Consider the following 6,007-nt stretch of genomic DNA (forward strand, 5'->3'; position numbering starts at 1 on the left):
TACGACGCATCCAAACTCTGCAGAAAGAGAACTCTCCAGACGCTAGGTTTGTGTGTTTGATGTGGCTATTCTCCTCCCTCTTTTTCTTCTTGTCAATTGAACTTAAGTTGATTTTCAAATTGTTCTAGCTGCACAAGTGTATAGCTCTGAGACAGCTTTAGTGGATATCCTTAATTGAATAAAGTGCATTCTAAAGTAGAAGTGACAGTGACTTGTTTACACAGAAGAACCACGAGTTATCCCTGACACTCCCGACTTCATTATCGAACAACTTCTCCTGGAGGTAATGAATAGGTAGTAAATCATGACGTGTGTGTGAGAGCTGTGCTGTACTCATGAGGACCGAAGCTCCACAGACTGGAAGATGGGAAATACTTTAAGATAGGACCCAAACTTTGACTCCACCTCTGATGATGTGATGGTAATTCGATTGCCTCTGTTTAACCAAGTATGTACTGACAGTACTGGCCTGCAGTAATGAGCAGTGCATATTCAAACCTACCTTTTTCCAGGCTTTACTGTGGAGATATGTAAGGAATTTATTTCTTGTAAAAATTATGAGGGTAACAGCAAAGTTGGTGGAAAAATCATACAATTATTTAGCAACATGGGATTCAGATCAGCAAAAAATGAGAATCCTCAAGTTCAAACTATTGCATTTGCAACAGTAGGATGTTAATAATTACATCCTATATAAGAATAGCAACATAAGTGGTTATGCTAAGTCATTATCAGTTTCTACCTTACAACATAACATGACAAGGCCAGAGTATAACTATTTGATTGAGGAATAAAGGATATCCACATGTTGACACATTAGCAGTGTGTTAGACTAAGTTTCTCCATCTTTCAGCAGTAAAACGTCTTTGCACATATCTGAATCCCAACTTTATGTTCTTTGTCTTAGTTTCCTATTTCTTGTTTTGCCAGAGTATCAGTTGACAATGATTTATTGGACATTTTCTGCACAGGTGGCATACTATCACGGTACCACGCTGGAAGTCACTGAGCTCCTGAGAGCGACCTAATCTTTCACAGATGTTTGTAGAAGCAGTCTGCATGCAGAGGTGCTTGAATTTATGCACCCATGGCCATGGAAGTGACTGAAACACCTGAATTACTTTTGGCAATATACTGTATATTCAGCACATAGCATACCAGTGGGCTATACCAGTAAAAGTTTCAGAGATAGATATGTAACGCATCTTCTATGGGTCACTCCTCCGAGGTGGATGACTTTTACCCTCCAGTGGTCCTCGAAGAGGTGGTTAGAGTGATGTAATACCACCTCCAATAATTCAAGCCTTTGTCTGTAGTTGCATTAATGTTCGATATGATAGCTCTCTGGACCAAGGCAATACAAGTGCAAGACTGGAGGGGCAGTCTCTGAGTGGTCATAAATCTTTTGTCAGATGGGAGAGAATGTAGTCCTTTGGTGAGTCTGTGTACTGCCATCCAAAAGTCTGACACATGGAGCTGAGATACAAGAAACAGGGAAAGCAAATACCAGCACAATCTCCTATAAATGAAAAGTATTAATCATATGTTTTCTGTATGAGTCTTTGTGGAAGTAGGCTTTTTAAAAAAATAAAACTGTGTGATTTATGTACCTCATACAAGAGTTTTTCCAACTGCTCGTAAAATGCTTCAACTACAGCTAATTTATTGATGTGCATGCATAGTTAAAGTAGTCCAAAATGCAGAAATTAACCCGCAGTAAATATTTATTTATCACAAACATAAAGCCGGTACATTTCTGGCTTCTACTTACTTCCAGCCCAGCGTAACACTTTGGTTCGACTGGGGTTTGAGTTTCATTTAGAGTTATAAGAGTAAAACCGGGCATTATGAAAATTACACAAAGCTTAAGGCTAAACTTAAGAAAAATCAAGTTGCCAAATTACTGATCTATTTATATGTCAAAGAGAGGAGACGGATGGGAAGGATAGACTAAGAGAAATATGGCAGGAAAGCAGTGTCTTTCCTATGGGGGAGTGTTTGGAAATGTACTGGTGGGTGATTCAACAAGAAAGCCATCTGCTGAAAGAGGTTTCCAACATTGTATGCTTAATGCATTTATTCACAAGACTAGCAAGCTATATAATCTTATGTGCTTTAAATCAATTTCTGTAAAGCTTATACAGAAATTGCTAAAAAAATAAATAAATACAACAAAAGGGTATTCTTTGATATGCTGCAAAGATGAAATCTCAACATGTCATGACATCTCCCGTGTTTGTGTGAAATGAAACAATCATATATTTAAGTGAGAGAATGTAAAACAAAACCATCTCCTGAATAACACAATTTGGCTTCGGTGGAGCTTTTTGGGGCAATTTTGAGGTTGATGTTCACTTTGGTACTAATACTATAATTCAGTTGTTGGACAAATCCTGACACCTCTGCATGAAAGGTACAACCTCCAGTAGGGGTGACACATTTTTATAATGACTTGCAATGTGTGAAAAATATATTTTCAGAGTGATTTGATAAAGAGGAGACAGAATAATATGTTTAAGATGTGGTATAACATTGTATGTATGGCGGCTTCTCAGGAGATGATCAGCTGATTGACACATAATGAGATTGAAATCAATAAAGAGTTTTGTTAGCATGTTGCTGACAACAAATCTATTGTCAGAGATATTAACTGGTATATTTGTGACCGTGAATAAGTCCTGAATGTCCTGTTTGTTAGATTTATATACATGTGCATACGTCTTTTTTGTTCCACTTACATTTGGCCTGTTGTAAGAGCTCTTGGGTCTGTGTTTATTACATTATTATGGATCCTGAGCAAGAGATGGAGATCAATATATAGTCATTCTTGCGAGCTGTTTCTCACAGAGAGAAATCCCTACATGGCAGGATGTGAAATCCTCACAATATACCTTGACTGGTTCTATCTTTATGATTACTTTTGAACAAACTAAATAAAATAGTTCCATTTATGAAAATAGACAAGATGTTAGAGTTTATTATCCCATTTAAAGAGGTGACAAAGACTGCAAAAGAGGCAGCAAAAAGAGTGCCAGAAAAAGTCACAGCGCAACATGACCTGGTGCTGTAAACAGTAGGAAGATAACTGGGGCGTATTTTTATTAGAGCCACAGGATAATACCAATAATGTTTAATTCAGACAAGTCTCAAATGATTTCACTGTGTGGAACTGAATAAAAAAGAAAATGGTCCTTTGCTTTTGATGACTCTCCTATTTTACTTTTTTCCTTTCTTTTTTTAAAATCCGTTGTTCCATCTGCTTCATTTGGAACCTCAATCTCAGCAAAAAGCTTATTGTGTGCTGGGACGAATGGAGCTGTAATTTGCCAGTGCACAGTGGTGGTGGAACAGATTTCTGTTTCTTTTCTTCTCTCCTCAATGCAGACCTCCTCGTGAGACAAATGAGAGTGCAGAAGATCATGGAATCACTGTGGCCAGCAACACATAGATATTAATACAAGTTTATTCAATGTTACTAAAAAACTGCTGCTGAGAAAAAGGAAAATCTGAGCTTTTGCACTGGGTTCACATATCGAAACATAGATGTAATTACTCCCAGAGATACCAACCCACTGTGGCTGCAGTTAAAGAAAGCTAGAAATATTCAAAACGAGTTTTAGTGTGGTGTCCTGATCAGCTTTTGTGATTTTGTGAATAAGACAAGTGAAAACCATCACCAGCTGTTAATTGTTGTTTTATTACAATCAAAAACAACTTAGACTGTTTTTTACCTTGCTGTGATCAGATAATCAGATATAACTGATTCTGTGACCGTCAAATTAACACATTAAAAACTAAATGTACTGTCGGTTTGGGTCTGAGCAAACCTCTCCGCCAGGAGAATTTTAATTTGTAAAATTAATTTCATCACTTGTGTCAGTCCCAGTGAAAGACACAAGGCAGACACAGGGTTTTTTTTCTAAGGTTTTCTGGACTCTCGTGGTCTTATTTATGATAGAGTAAGAACAATGGAGCAGGCACAGAGAGGAGGATGACGTGGACTCATACCCTGGCCTCCTGCAACAGGGACTTGCATCCTTTGTGCATGGCGCACCCTCTCAGCCATTTGAGCTGCCTACCTGAGCTGGAAGGTGGACAATCTAAGAAAACTCGAGACATCTTGATGACAAAGATGATGATGATCTAAGAAAAAGATGATGATGGTGTCACGAATGGAAAGTGTCCAGAAGAATATAATGTTCCAAAAATCGTTCGGACAAAAGGGATTCAGGGTGAGGTTACTGCTGGCTAATAGATCAGTTCAAAATGATTGTTTTAATCATTATGATACATCGTAGTTTGATGTATTGATAGACATGCTTCCATGCTCCTTATTTCTGAGTTTTAGTAATCTGGGGATTTAGGTCTAATGATGCATTTGTGAAAGTAAGGCTCAATTTACTAAAGTAAGGCAGATAAACACTCTGTTTTTCATCAAAGCCGAATGGCCCAGTTAAGATGTTTTAAACAGCTTAACAAGAGGTAAATAGGGTCATTACACTTACAGCTTATTGTGTTTGTCAGAGTACAAGAAAGAGGCTGCACCATGTGTTGGTAAAGATTTCCCATGTACAACAGACAATCTTGAGTTGAATTTCTAGTTTGCTGTTGAATTTCCACCCAGTAATTTCTAGCATTGTATTGTTTGATTTTAGACTTGGTTCCTGGTGATGAGAAGCATACTTTAACCTCCTATTCAGTCCAAAAGAATGAAAACTGCAGTAGGAAACAAGAACCAAGTGTACTTAAGGAATTTACTAACACCTTTGAGTTGAGTAAATGTAACATCCGGAGCTACCCTTAACAATAAAGAATGAAATCAGTGCACATACTCCAGAGAGATCATTAAGGGCTGCACACCAGCTGTTTGTAGGACCTTGGCATGGTGAAACTGCGAGAACAGGAAAATGTCAAGCAAAAATAAGACATTCCTGCAGGACTGTAGATAGACTGCATAGTGTGTACGTTTGGGGGTGTCTTATAAGTTTGGGTAGAAAACTCAGGCCACCTTGGGCGTTTTAAATCAATTTCTCTTCTTTCTATTTGACAGACTGTGTATTACAGTATATAACAGCACTGCACTCTGGAGTCTCATAGCAGGATCTGTGGTCAAAGGACTCCTCTCTTTCTTATTCCTGGAGACAAAGCCACAATCGATCAACTACCCTTCATGCCATCTCTCCCACCCGCCCTGATTTTTGACCTACACTCATCAGGTATTCTGGAGACCGCAGTCAATTGCTGTCCCTCTTTGTCTCTTCTTCGATTCCAACTTTTCTCTTTCTCTCTTTTTTTCCACCAACAAACTCCTTAATGCATCATTTATTTGTTCCATTAGCCATCAGACAGCAGCAAAGAGCTGATGGTTATTGGAAGAGAAGGCCTCAGAGATCAGCTCAGGGAAAACACTGTGTCCTCCAACATTTCAAAACTCACATAAAGTACATCACTTGCAAAAATTTGCCTTAGGGTTTACTTTAACAGGGACTACTCTGATTTAGCTGAATTCAGGCAGGTCATGCAAATGGTAATGATTGCTCTATTAGAAGCCTCTTGTCAGTACAGTGTGTCTCTGGCTGTCTATACCCAATTTTCTAATGGCCAGCAGCAAGACAGCAGCAAATTACTGCAAAGGCAGGCTTTCCTGACAAATGTCGGTTGGTCAGGCGGTCCACGACCATATGGCCGACTCAGTAGCCCACATGGCATTTCATTACCCATCTTCCAACACTCCATCAGTGTTACTTAAAAAGTTTCTGCTGCTGGAGATTGACTCTTTTATTCATCCATTGTTCCAAATATCAGCTGCAAGTCTCAAACATGCCCTTCACGTTCAAAGTGCCTGTAGTTTTCCTGCAGTTTCAAGCCTGAGAGTGCACTCTCACCGTTGGCTTTATTCCACATGGAGGTGTCAGAGATCACTTGTTTATCAGGGGTTACGTGCCGCCGGTGCTGAAGTGAGTGTTGTGTGTTTACTGTTTACTGGTTTATTGTGTCCCATGGGACC

The sequence above is a fragment of the Leuresthes tenuis genome, unplaced genomic scaffold (genome assembly GCF_036924035.1).
Source record: "Leuresthes tenuis unplaced genomic scaffold, fLeuTen1.0.hap1 SCAF_21, whole genome shotgun sequence".
Taxonomy (NCBI): domain Eukaryota; kingdom Metazoa; phylum Chordata; class Actinopteri; order Atheriniformes; family Atherinopsidae; genus Leuresthes; species Leuresthes tenuis.